Here is a 14,549-nt window from a genome sequence, read left to right on the forward strand (position 1 = left end):
TGACCGGGGGCGGGGGCCCTGAGTGAAGGCAGCCGGGCTAGAGAGCGTATGATGCGGCCCACACGGCTGCCTGGCCCAGCCTGGGTCGTTTGTAGGCCGGCAGTAACTCACAGAAAACGGCCTTCCACGGGTTTCTGTCAGAGCATTTCCCTGGTGTCTCTCTGAAGCAGGCGGTAGTCCGAATACCGATGCTGGCCTCCAGGCAGCTGTGCTAACATGAACTTCCGTGGTGATTAGCTGATATTTCCATCTGTGGCAGCCTCGGGTGGTTTTCTGTTTCCTTTCTCTTCAGCAGCACCCCAGACTGGTTTGTCTGCCCAGGAAATGCTGCACGAAAAACAGAGCGAGCATAGCCTTCCTCCGGCTTGCACTGGTGGGGCTGTTGGGGACGTTGTGTGCCCTCAGAAAAGTTAAATGGCAGCATTTGGCACAAGTCATCTTGCATGGCAGACACAAACTGCCAACGTGCATATGAAAAACGTTTTCGTTATCTGGTTAATACCCGAGTCGGGGTCCAGTTCAGTGAATTAATATTTTCACAAAGCAAAGATGGAGTCTGAGGCTATAACAATACAATCTAAGGAAGGCCATCCTTGGATGAGAGTTCAAAGTAACATCTCATGAAAATAGAAAAAGGTCTGTTTTCATGGTTTAATGTGTTAGACTATATTAATAGAATTAATAATAGAATAAATTAAGTTTTCTTCCTAACTGCTGGACTGTTCACAGGAGGTGAGGGGAGAATATGTACAGGAGAGTGGTCTCTGTTAGTGGACATCAGGGTACGAGATAGATACTTGATGTACATTTTAGATTAAAAGATGTATGAAGCAAATCAATCAGCCTTCCAGTGGCATTGTTAGGATTGCTTGATACTTAAACAGTATTTTGAAGGTGCAAGAACTAAGTGTTAGGTATTGTTGCAATATATTCAGGAAATCAGTAAAAAGAAAGGGGTGTTAATAGTGAAAAGGCTCAGGACTGCCATAGCTGCTTGGGCACAGAGATCCTGTAGAAAAAGTGAGATTGCTGTATGGTCTTAGCTAGACCAGGTGGATTTAATTAGCTCCAGTCCAAGAAAACTTAGACTGTGTGTCAAGCTGCATAGAAAGGAAGACATTTAAAATGTCTGTATTTCTGGGAGACACCATTAACTAATGTTTATGTATTATTTAACATGAAAACCAAGGTACATGTGGAAAATAAATGAGATGTAATTTACAAGAAAGATTCTTCAGACCTGTTAGGTCCTGCACCTGTGAAACTTTGATGGCTGCCTTATGCTCCCCTGTGAAGCACCTGAGGAGGTTTGGCACAGCATTGCAGAGCCTCTCCCACCCCCTTATGCTAGATGCAACCTGTGGCTATATGATGGCATCCTGTTTATCCAAGGGGTAATAGAATAGGTCCCATTTCACCTGTCTGGGCTGTGAGTAGAGCTGGAACTGAAAGAGTCACAGAAGGCAGGGTTGGCATCCTGTGTCTGTTTGGACCCAGGACCCTTTGCTGGGGTGCAGCAACCTGTGTGAGGTTTTGGGTTCCCTGGGAATTGTTCTCATATCCGTGTGCACTCCAAGGCATGCACCGTGTGTCTGGAATCGGTAGGAAAAGTGACTGCCTACCCTTCATCTCGGTTTTGGAGGCCTTTCATTGCACTAGAAAGGTATCAGTTGCTATTTCAGTCCTAATCTTGAGGCTGAAGGCAGACTTGTGGCTGAGTATCTCTTTTGTAGCTCTACCCACTCCAGCAGAACAATGCTGGTTTACAGTAGGTGAGAATCTGACTTTTAGATATTTGAACAAATAAAACAGCTGCCTTTTGAGTGCTTACGTTTTCAGCCTCTGGCAGATTTAGCTACAGGAGATAAATGGTACTGCTGACTGTTTTGTTCACTCATCTCCAGAGGCTCCTGCCTCTACCGCAGTGGTGCAAGAACTGGAAAGGAGCTGCTTGGTCCCCAGAGCTCAGTCTCTGTGTTAGTTTTATCTGGCTTTCTCAAGGTTTGCAAAGCTCTCTGTTTTAATTAGTTAAGGTATTCACTGTAGAAGAAACTTAGATTCAAATAAATTGATGCCTGCAGCCTAGACACTAAAAATGAAACCTTACTAAATACTTTGTTACATACCATGATATGTTAACTCTTGACAGAGACTTGGTTCTGGCAAATTTTCAATACATGCCTTTCTAGTGCATTTTGTTATTATCTGTTATTGACAGTGGAAGTAATAAGCAATTACTATAGCTTGTGTTTTTTGGAGGATTTGAAAAAGAAACTCTGTGGCCAAGCTTTGTCAAACTGTGCATGGGGCAGCAACTCCAGAGCGAGAGTACACGCTCCAGAGTGATAAAAGTCCTGAATGCCAGGATTCTCAGTAATACATGTGAGGAGTGCCTTACATTAAACAATCAAATGTGCAGCTGCTCGTGTGGGTGGAATATACTTGAAAACCTTATGCTTTTATTTTGATATGCTGTGGCAAGTCTTACATATGCAAGAAAAGCACAAAGGACCTTTTACTGTACAGTTATAATTGCTCATGTATACAGATACAGTAAAGCAAGTATGTGAAGATCAAGCTATCACCAACAGAGACCCATTGTTGTGTGAAAATCTGGACTGTGTTTTTTTCGAATTGGTGAAGTGCAGACTGGGGAGAGGAAGAGAAATTAGTGTCCTATAAAATTACTGATTCCTCTTCAGTACTGGTGATGCCATGTAGGCAAAAATTGATGTGTTCCAGCTCTGAAGAGACTACATTAAGCCTCAGAGGGGGTTGAGGGTTTTTGATAATCAGGACCTTCAACATTATGTATAACACAGCAAAGGATAAAAAACTAGAGATGAAATAACAGGAAAAACTTTCATTGTAAAAAAAGATTTAAGATACATATGAAATCACAGAAAAGCAGAATGGGGAGAGACTCACCGAGTCATCAAGTTCATTCCCTATCCCAAGGCAAGGCCTGCTATTCCTGTGTAATTCCTGACAAAACACTTGTCTAAGTTGTTCTTAAAAGTCAGCAATGTATCCAGGCAATCAGTTCCAGTGTTTGTTGGGTGGGAAAGTCCTCCTTAATTGCTAACATGATCCTGAATCCTTCTTGCTGAAATTTAAAGCCATTGCTTCTTAATTTATTCAATATGAAGAACAGTGAAAAACTGTCTCCCATTTCCCCCCCATTTTCTTCTTCTCTTTAGCCTAAGATAAAAGGTCTAAGTTGTGTTTTCTGGACTTCTTTTGTTCCTATGAACTGTCTCTAATAGGTTCAGATCTTTTGGGAAGTGCAGTGCTCCAAGCTGGACACCAGAAGCCTTACGAAGGCTGAACAGAGGCAAGATTAAAAGATTACTTTATCTGTCCTATACACACTACCATTGTTTACATTTCGTAGTAAAGTATTTACGTGTTTCACAGCAGTGTGAGGCTTCCTCAGGTTTAACTGTTGAACCACTATGACCTGGTGAAGCTTTTATAAAGGACAACTGAGATGTTCTTCTCTAGTACATTAGCAGCTGATTGTTAGATTTGACTAAGTATGACCTTCTACATATCCTTTTTGAATTTCACTCTTGTTTTTTTTCAGACTGTTTCTTCAATTTATCAGAATAATTATGAATCCTGTCTTGAATGACATGAAAAAAGGAAGAGTAGAAGAGCCCAATGAGACACACTGGAAAGGTCGGTATAAAAAGCAGTAGGACTGCTGCCTGTGCCTAGAGATTCTTGGGTAGGATATTGCTGATGAATGATAAAAAAGACAATCTAGCTGGAAGTAAACAGGGTTAGAGATTGTCTTAATCAACAATATATATGTCTGTTGGGGGGTTATTTCAATACAGTCATGAACGCTGTTCATAAAGTAGTTCTCAGCTTATATAGTGAGTATCAGCATGCCTAAATGTGAGGAAACTTCCTTGGGAAGGAGCAAAGCAGGAAACGAGTGCAGTGATTTCTGGCATTCTGTGTACTTTGAGGACACTTCTCCTCAGTAGAGAATTCTTCTGTACTTCTTTGCAGGTGCAAAAAGGTACAAAGAGATACAGCCTTAACAGTTCCTGAATACAGGTACTTTTGGATTATAGGTCATTATGTGTCTTGTCTTCAGTTTTCTGTAAGATATTCTGCATTGGTAGGATTCTGTGAAAGCTACTCAAATGCCTTGGAAGCCATGAAGTGATGAAAGGCCCACTAAATAAGTCCTTATATTACTTTGTTGAAATATGATAGGAAAGCAGACTTATGTTAGATACCGTAGAAATAGGAGCTGTGATAGTATGAGACACAAACTGATAGACATTTGGAAAGACGTTGAAGCAGTGAAAAATTTTGATTTCTAGAATATATGCAGGTCAGCCACAAGTCAGAGTGAAATGGCTTACAGCTTGGGAGGTGCAGAGTAGAAAAGACAAAAAAACTGCACTAAAAGAGTCGTGCAGCATTGGAGGAGGTTGCCCAGAAAGGCTGTAGACTCTGTCTTTGGAGGTTACAAGACCCAACTAGACAAAGCCATACCTGATCTGATCTGGTGTCAGTGATACTCCTGCCTCAAGCAGGAATGTTCAGAAACATCTGCAAGTCAGTCAGCATATTTGAAGTATGCTCAAAATAAATGGAGTAAACCAAGGGCCTAAATAGTCTGTAGGAGATAACCAGGGCCAGAACACAGTGAGTGGTGCAATTTTGTAAGGAGTGAAACATAGTTTTGGCCAGTTGATCCCCGTTCCTTGCCTGGATTAAGAGTTTAGTAATTCATTTGTTTTTAAAAGTCTGAGATTGCTTTATAGAGACCTATATCAGGTGATTGGTTTCTTCTGAGCAGTTTGCTAGAAGTCCTATCTGCCTATCCGTTCCTGTTTTTTGTTTAAAGGAGCTTGGATTACTGTATTGGTTGAAATCCCCTTTGGACAAGGAAGTGCATAGGGCGTATGAAGTAAGCTGGGCTGAAAGCTAGTTAGATCATTTCTCACCACAAATGGTGAGGCATGCTGAGGCTGTTTGTTGTGGCTGAATACTGAAGCAACCAGATGAAATAGACTACACTACAATTATGTACTGTAGCGCTCAGCAGGAAAAAGGAGAGAAGTTCTCACACAAAACTTCTGGGGTATTAGTAATGTGGTGTCAGCCCTCCTTATACTGAGTGTGTAACACATTGTACATGTACTCCATCAGCACATTTACTGCCATTTTGATACCAAGGACCTTCACACAACTTACATACTTAACATACTGTGACTCTAGACAGTAAGAAAGTGAAAGTTAGCACAGCTTCTTTGAGGATAAATTGAATCTTCCATAAGAAAAAATAGTGCCCAGACTTTCCAGGAGCTTAGGAAAGGGTTGTTCTTACTCTGAGGAGAGTAAGGTTAAAGTGAGTGACACGAGAATCACGCGATCAGTTCTCTCACAGTGTTTACATCAGATGGGGTTGTGAATAATAAGCTATGCTACTGAGCTGGGTAGACTTATTGTTTTGTCTCATTTAGAACTAGGAGCTATATTACTTTGGGGAAAAAAAAACAAAACAAAACCATAGATATGTCTTGCATAGCAAGGCCACATAGGGGTGAAAGCCAAATGCCAGGTGCACGCCTTTGAGCAGTACAGTGGTTGCCAGTGTTCTGGGTGCTCATAATTGAGCTATAAAGACACTATACCTTTTAGAAGATGGTAGGTACGTGCTTATCTCTTTAACATGACTGCTTGGATTAGTCTGAAGTAAGCCTCAGCCTTACAGCAGTGCATTCGATGTTTCTGAGGGGTATAATTTAAACATGGAAGTATATTTCCTTAAAAAAGTTCACATTCCCATCCAAAAATCTTCAGAGAGAAAACCTGAACATACGGATCCTTTCTTGTGTCCAAACAAAAACCCAACTGCAACAAAACAATCTTTACAGTTTATGTTACAAGTAGTTACACAGTTTTTCGGTTATTCTGCTGCATGCAAAAGATAGGTAAATATTAATGCCAGATCACAGGTGGAAAACGCAAGTATTGTATTTAATTGATTTACGCATTGCAATGCACCAATGAGCTGCCAAGCCAGGGTTAGAGTCAAGGACCCTTTGACTTCCATTTCCATGACTTTGCATTTAGAAAACATACCTCTCCATACTGTACTTTTTTCTGTTTTCTTGGGTTTTTTTAATTTATAGTTTTTACCTAATATCAATGTTACTGGCAAATGCTGACTCTTCACCTTTTTTTTTTTTTTTTTTTTAAATAAGCATTTGATATATTGCTAGGGTTGATGTTAAGATACATAGCAATATGACATTCACAGAGCTGGTGGTCAGTAGTCCTGATCTTAATTGCTTAAAAATCTCATTCTCTTGTGTTCAATGTATTTTTTTCAGGGTCATTCTGAAGATTGGTCAAAACAACAAAGCTTGAGATTTTTCTAAAGTTTAGGAGATCTGGATGCAGGGTATTGACTCACATTACAGGGATGGGCTCCAAAGGGAAGTTTGAGATTCCCATTGTTTTTGCCAATATTTTGATCTGGACTACTGGAAAATGTTTTGTTCTAATGTCAGAACAACTCTATACATTCACGCTGATAATATGCCTCATACACGTGTGGCCAATACTTTTATCAATACAAATCTCTGATCTATTATGCATGGCTGACACCTCAGCTATAGCTCCAGAGTCTTAATTTGCCTCTGAAATCAGTTCCGCTCTGTGTCAGGAATAACATGCTGCCATGGTGATAAACTGTGAGCTCCCCTGTCTGAAATGTTAATAACCCCCTGGATTCTGGCAAATTTGTGCTTATCCACATGGTGCCAATTACAGTGAGGTGAAAACAGAGGTATATAAAAACTTAGGCATATAGTCAGTTTTTGTCCTCAGGCATGAATAATTAGGATAAACAAGAGCAATCATTAATATAGTAAATTTTCTCTGTGGATGTACCTTCATATATGGGAAATACGCTCTAAGTAAATAGGACTGTATTGAAAATAGTACCTAAAAATGCAGAGCCTGCATTTCTTTTTCCTAAAAGCATCTTCCCTGATTTTTCACATGGCTCATTTTGGATAAGTATATCATGACTGTGACAAACACATGAAAAGCAAGTTCGGTGAGAGCTCAGTCCAGCTACCAGCTCATTGTGTGCAATCATGCATTCTTCTTCTTAGATTGTCTAGTATTCGCAGCCTGCTATTCCATCTTTGTTGTTGATAGAGGTATAGTTTCACAGCAGGGCTTTATAATCATGTTATCCTTCTTACTGAAACAACAGTTGAGTAAACTGGATTTCTAGAAGGCCTGCCCCTGCCACTCGCTAATTGGCAGGCAGGTTGATTATTGAGAAATCTGAGGCCAAGGACTCTGTTCTTTGTAAGGGCTGGTCACGTTGCTATCAGAGCATATATGGTAGCTTTTTGTGTACTGGTTATCTGGTGGTAAATAAAGAAGTAGGTAAATCTGTCTGCCCAGTGTTCTGTGCTGGACAGAGAAAAGAGGGCAAACTTTCTATTGCCCAAATTAGAAATGGTTAAACATCACCTACTTGTGTTGAACTGTGCATACGCCACTGTATGGACTTATGTCCCATGCCTAATCGGAAAATGAGATCAAGAGAGGCATACAAAAACACGTGGGCGTTGTTTTAAAAAACAGGCTCTAAGTGATTAGTTCTAGGTAAGACCCTTTGAGAGCTCTAATTAAAACTTAAAATTTCTGATTCCTTCTTTGTTCAAACTGTTGGACATTATCTCTCTGACATTTGAGTTGCAAGAAAGGACATTATGCAGATATAATATTAAAAAGCCCTAATAACATTTCAAAAGAGGAAAAATGAGGCCAGCAGACTTATTTATACTTGTGACCCAATTAGTGATATGAGCTGTCACCCCATATAAAGAATTTGTGCACAGCTACAAAGAAATATAATTCAGTCACACAAAGAATATTTAGAGCTGCTCCCTCCAAATCACTCTTCAGGGTGGCTGGGCACTGAGCAGATATTAAGGACACCACCTTGTAAAGAATTTTCAAGTTGGTTAAGAACCAATAAATGTCTAAAGCTACACTGAATAGCTTTTTAAAGCTATTTTATTCATAATAGATTGACATAAATGCTATGGATGTTGACTTGTCCCTCTCCTGCAGTAGATGGGGAAGGGTAAGTGGTAAGTGCCAGTAACTCTCTGACACTGCCTTCCCTCATTTGTCTGTGCTAAAATGCACATGATTTATCCAGAACTCTTCATTACAATGAATTCCACCTCAATGTGAGTCTGCAATCCAACAAGTCCACCCTTCCAAACTAAGAAAACAGATTTCCCCTTAAAAATTGTTTGCGATTGTTCTATCAGCAAACCCTTTAGCAGTATTCATTCATGCAAGCATTCAACTTCCATGAATACTCCTTGTGATTATGGTATCTTAAAACATACTTTAATAAGCACTGTAAAGTTTCATACAGGCCAAAACACACATGAAAATATTTTGTTAAATTCCCTGTTCTAACAAAGCTTATGTTTGTTTTGTACAGAGATCCACTCAAATATCATAGATAATATTGGATGACCTCGGAGAGATCATTTTAAGACTTGAGTTTGTTAGTGTACAGTGCTATACACATCCAAAGCCCTACTTCAGTGTAATAGATAAGGAAATAGAGAACAACACCCTCCTGTCCTCCCTTAAAAATTTCTCCTTTACAGTAGCACTCCCCTTCCCAGTTAAATCAGTAACATGAGTGAAATTATCATCTCTGCATGCATTGCCTTCTCATATGAAGCTTTGTCTTCAGGGTATTTTCACCAGTGTTTTTGTCCCAGTAATGCCCTGGGTTGCTGCCCCGTCACCCCCCAGCATCAAGTACATACAGAACACTGAAAACATGTCAGGATTTACCTTATAAATACTGATCCGAAACTCTCTGTAGGGCTGACTGGTGTGTTGTTACTTGACTTTTGGAAGCTGTTCGGGCTTTCAGAAAGAAAAATGGAGTTCTCCAAGGAATGATCTTTTCTCATCATTTTAATGGAGTTAACTGCAGAGTTAAGTAAGTTCAGTTCTAGAGCGATCCTTCAAACACACAGCCTTTCACTGCTATGGAAAGTGCAGTCTTGATGTGACTCCAGCTCCGGCTAGTTTTTAAAATCGGTTAATGAGTAACATATTGATGTGACATCATAAGGTGGTTTTCTTTTTTATCTGCAGCACTTCATAGGTTTACTTGGAAACAAAAATCATCAAATCTAGATGTCTTTGGAATGTCATTGTTAATAGCAATAACTTGTTTTGATGAATGAAGGAAAAGAAGGAATATAAAACAAGAACTCTAATTCAGATGATGTTTCATTGACAGGTTTGTACCAAAAACTGTAATATGGTCTGTCATAAATTCTACTTTGTGAATTATCTACCTGTCTCTAATTACCCAAGTCTGCATAACATAATTGTATATCTTTCAGAAGTGACTATATCCACCTGTCCAAACATATCAAAATTATTATATTGCACTTCTCCAGTGACAAATTGGTGCACATGCATGCATGTAGCAGCTATAAAGTCAAGTCATTGCAGTTCAGTTTAAATACAGATAATCTTTTAGTTCTCAATGCACCAAAACCCAACTGAACAAAATCAGTTTGCCTAACCATTTTTTCCATAGGAATTGGCAAACATTAACTACAAACTTACACAGTTTTCTGTTTGTTGAAGATTACTCTAATGGTTAGGTTAGTCAAGGAAATGGTAAGTGATGTTTCTTTAGATTGCAAGTCCTCTTATAATACCGAATTAGCACCCCAAGGCCTCCAGAAATTTTGTTAAACTTCATTTAGGGCCTGCATGGTAATAAGGGTTTGTCTATGAGACTGAACAAACGTAGAATGTCGTGCTCTCCTTCTGTTCTCAGCATCTATAAATAGATTGTGAAACAATACAAATGCATTTAGACTGTCCCCAGGTTTTACCTGTAAGCTCAAAGACATCTAGTCAAACTATAATGCCTTTCTCCATGGTTTTTGTTTTTTTCTTTTTGTCTCTGGTTTCTTTGCATGACTAAATACCTGGTCTTTGCTTTTTTTAAACATAGAATTTATTTTGTGATCAGTATTAAGCAAACTGTAATGAGATCTATAAATGTCAGAAACAACAGGAGAAGCAGTAACTATTAAAATACAGGTTTAGCATAACAGCTAAGAAGCAAAGATAGAGACGAAATAGCAACTTCCTTGGAAGTGAAAATTCCAAATAAATGTGAGAAGTCTTGAAAGAAAAAAGGCAGAAGAGGAATGAAATACACACTCTTCATCATCTTAGGTATTCCCTGTGAAATGGAAAAAATAGAACACTCGTACTTAGGAGCAGTATTTAAGCTGCTTGGAAATTGAGTTGGACTTCTTGTTTTTCCTGAGTTAAATGTTCTGAATTAATGCCTCCCTCAGTAGCTATGCTATACATCTTTGGTTTCCTGCTATCTAGGCCTTTTTGTTACTCTGATTCTGCTTGATCCTGCGTGATCATAGACTACAAACACAGGGCTGGCTAGCTAGGCAAAGTCTCTGTACTTTATTCCTCCTCCATAAAACAAGCGATATAACCTTCAACAAATACAGTAAACAAAAGCTATTTTCCTCCTCTAGTCACAAGGAGAATGGGCCTTGGCTCTGTTGTGTTGTTCACATCTACTCACTTAGGATAGGAAGTCTTTATTCTTTTTAAAGAAACAAACATCCTTAAAACTGATTAGAAAGTGTAAGTGGCATAGTGAACTCGTAAATCATTAATATGAAATATTTATCTTTGAAAACAATCTATTTGTATAGTAAAACGTAATGAAAACCCTTCATTAAAAGTCAGAATGGCAGCTGTGTTCCTTCTGTATGTTAAAGAGCAGGTACAGAGAGAGGGCAATTGAATTTTTTTCCCTGAAAGCGTAACTGCAGGAACATTTTTAGCAAGGACAACCATGACACAATTTCCTTCCTTAAGTTTATGTGTCTCTGGTGTTGTCCACAAAACAGTTAAGTTTTCTTACAGAGCACTGCCCTGCTCTAAACTGCTGTATTCCATCATACACTACCACACGGTAAGTCTGTGCTTTCCAGCCTGCAATTATATGACCACATCACGTACGCCTGCACTGAAGGGCTTATAGGTTTGCCCATGCTAGTGCTATCCTAAGCAGGTCAGGTACTTAGCTGGTGAGTTAAATGCTCTTGTGGCTGCACAGCTGGTATTACTGAGCTAGTTTAGGACTAGCTCAGGCCTGGCTACATAGAATCATAGAATCATTTAGGTTGGAAAAGACCTTTAAGATCATCAAGTCCAACTGTAAACCTAACACTGCCAAGTCCACCACACGAACTTTGTTGCAGTGACACTGGTGCTATGTATGGCCATGTGAAGGAAAACAGGCTTGTGTGAGAGTGCCCTGAGACTCTTGCTGCTGCTGCTTATTAAGAGGGCTCACCTTTCTTGAGTGTAGCAGCAGTAACTGCCTGCATTGATGGAAAGAGGAGGAGCAGGCCTACAAGATGCATTTCTGGTGAGAGCAGAAAGGTACAGTGGTGGTAGTGATGTCATCATATGCCCGAGGGATGGAGCTTTCCTTTCCTTATTATCAGGCTCAGACAAACTGAGTTTACTATTGATTTCTAGTGCCTCTGCACATCTCTGATCTTGAGATGTTTGGGAGATTGTTTTGGGGCTGGAAAAGAAGGAGATAGTAGTTTGCAGTTAGGACCCCAGAAGGGCTGAGCTGATGGTGCCTATATAAAAGATGAGACTTGCATTCACATGATTTTTATTGGAAGGGGTTCTAAGCTGTGTGATCAACCTTGGGATTGCCCTATTTTGATGCAAGTGTGTGCAAACCTTGTAGTTTATAACCACTACACAAATTTTTGAAACAGTCAATCACTCCCTGTCTTTCTGATTCCTGGTATCCATAAAATTTTCCAGGGGAGATGTAGATACCTACAGAAATTCACCTATAGAGGGATGTGGCAGATACTTTTCTTAGCTGCTTGCTTCAGATCTCTTAGGAGTAGTTAACGGACACCAATATCTTTTCTCTTTCTGATGCGGTGGATCAGGTGTGGGGAGAAGTTGATACTCCTGATGGTGTGGCTATCTGCTGTACACAGACTTCTCCCCAGATAATTGTTCTTTATGTTCTGAAGAAATTGGTAGCTGAGTGGCTTGTAAGCTTGAATATATTTTTTTGACTCTGTCTCTTGCTGTCCCATGTCCTGAAAACAGCTTTTCCCCTTTGTTTCTTGTTTCTCTTCCTGTAATCTACTTTTCTTTAACTCCATATGCATATTTGGCCAAGTGTATCCTTATTTTTCTCAATTATCAAACTTTGCCCTTTAATTCTGACCTTTGTCACTGACACTCCGTTATCGCTTACCTGCTAGACTATATCTTGTGGAGTCTAGCACTGTTGCAATTGTTTCTGATAGGCAGACAGAGGGGAAAAAAAAAAGTTGTTGGTGTCCTTGAATCTCGTACAATTTTATTCTCACTCTGCGATGGCCTCACTGAAAGGTTAGAATTTGTCCTGAAAAAATTACAGTTCTCTTTTCTTCTTTTATCCTCATGACTGCTGTGAATTTTTTTTTCTAAGTGAGTTACTCTAGGAAAAGAAATGGTAGTTTATTTTTGCTTTCTCAATTCCTGAACTTTTTCTTCTGAGGAAGGAGATACCGGGAAATATATTAGCAATGCCAATTGTGTTGCACCTCTTTTAAGTCCCTATGTCTTTACTAAAATGATCTCATGTTATTGGATAGGAAGAAAAAAGTGATGAATTCTGGGTATTCAGAGTGAGTGCTTTCATTTGTGCTAGGAAAGGCTTTGTGCCTTGTGATAGGTAACTGCTAAGAAACTGCATAAAGATTGCAAGATGAAGTGATGATAAAGGGAGATGTTATTAAACAAAAAAGGTAAAGAGATGGCTGGAAATATATTCTGAATAAAACATTCCATTTTATTACCGTCCAAGAATGAATCAAATCAACAATAAACCAGCGATTGTACTTGTGGCAGAATGTCATACTAGTGATTTGAGATGGTAGTGAATGTTTCTATGTACAATCTTAGAAGAGTTTACATCTTGGCTGGAGTGCAGCCACAAAAGCTTATAGATTTTATAATAAAGTGCAGGGGAATGGATAAGTGGGTGTTTCATCAGTTTGTTCTGAGTGTCAGAATTTACAGGCCTGTAAATTGGAATAAGACTGTGCATAATTAGTCTGTTATCCCTAGAATAATTGGGGGCTGGGGGGAGAAGCAACATTTAACTAGTAGCCTAAAGCAAAGAGTTCTTGCTTTATGGGTTTGGCTCGCATAATTTTTGTTCTCTGTGGTATATAAAGAAGCAGCTGCTCAGATTCAGAGCTGACATTGTCTTTCATGGTTAGGATTACCTCCAGTTTTTGCTTTTTTGCTGCATGGACCAAGCCTCTGCAAAAACTAGTATTTTTTTCTCTGAATTGTACATTTGAAAAGTGCACCCTTCCAGAGATAATTCCAGAATGAAATATGGATTAGATCTAGTTCAGTATAAAATTGGTTTGGACATTTTTAGGTAAGTTTTATGTCTAGGTTCCTATATTCTGTTCCTCTTTCTAATCTTAGATTTCTTGGTTTTCCTCTTGAAGTTGCGTTTGATTTGTTCCACCCTATGCTTCGTCTGCAACAGTGAGATACACTCAGTTTGTATGCAGTGAGTTTTGAGTTGTGCCTGTTTCTGCTTAAACTTACACCGGTACTTTGTTGAGTATGTGGGATGCTACAGGCAGATACCTAGGATTGCTGTGGCTCCTGTGCTGCTCTGTATGCAGGATGAGAGCAGAACTGGTAGAATCACAAACACATTTACAGAGCAAGGAGACAGAAAACTTCTTCAGCTGGTCAGGTGCAGTGAGAGAGGTAGATGAAAATGTAGCATAGAAGAATGACACCTAGAGGTATATAGCAATGAACTGAATGGTGTGGTATCCATGTTTGTGGAAGCCAGTGACTATTTTTTCTCTTCAGTAATCTTATTGTAGGAATATGCACTTAAAACTATGTCTTTTTTTGCTCTCTGGCATGGTGGTCACCTCAGTAGATGCTGTTGTGTTTACTCCAGTGTATGAATGCTCACCTTCCTCCCCCTGGACCTCCCTTATGCTCAACTTCTGTAGCCACATAGATGAGACATCCGCTTGGAGTATTTGGGTTTATCTGTGTTGAGAGCCTCTACTTCCAGGCAGGAAAGAGTTTTTTAAAAAACAAACCTACGCCCAATGAACTTGGAAGAAAGCCATTGGGGTGGAGAAGAGAATCTGATGTGGTGGGATTACGAAAGGCAACTCTGACTTGGAAGATAGGGTTTTGTAAAATTTTCTTGTAACAGTAGGAAACCATAAAGTCTAAAAATTTGGTGTATGTACAGCTTTAGTGCTTGAGCACCAGAGGCTGGTAAAGAAATACGAGACTAAAGGCAGCTGAGTTTGTTGCCCTGTGTGAGGGAGAGATTTGGGTTTGTTAATAACAAAAAAAAAAGTCTTCTGGTTGATTGAAGG

The 14,549-nt window shown here is 39.5% G+C and overlaps 1 protein-coding gene and 1 long non-coding RNA gene across 2 annotated transcripts in view; one reads left to right on the forward strand and one right to left on the reverse strand.

Annotated features, from left to right (window-relative positions):
* Positions 1-288, reverse strand: part of GRAMD2B (GRAM domain containing 2B) — a 32,210-nt gene extending 31,922 nt beyond the window's left edge. Inside the window, exon 1 of the mRNA XM_075527111.1 lies at positions 112-288. The gene's annotated coding sequence lies outside the window, so the exon portion shown is untranslated. The remainder of the gene's footprint in view (positions 1-111) is intronic.
* The window catches only part of LOC142421906 (uncharacterized), a 32,271-nt gene that overhangs the window by 350 nt on the left and 17,372 nt on the right, over positions 1-14,549 (forward strand). Inside the window, exon 2 of the long non-coding RNA XR_012779003.1 lies at positions 3,587-3,681. This is a non-coding gene — a long non-coding RNA (uncharacterized LOC142421906). The remainder of the gene's footprint in view (positions 1-3,586; positions 3,682-14,549) is intronic.

The sequence above is a fragment of the Mycteria americana genome, chromosome Z, assembly GCF_035582795.1.
Source record: "Mycteria americana isolate JAX WOST 10 ecotype Jacksonville Zoo and Gardens chromosome Z, USCA_MyAme_1.0, whole genome shotgun sequence".
NCBI lineage: Eukaryota > Metazoa > Chordata > Aves > Ciconiiformes > Ciconiidae > Mycteria > Mycteria americana.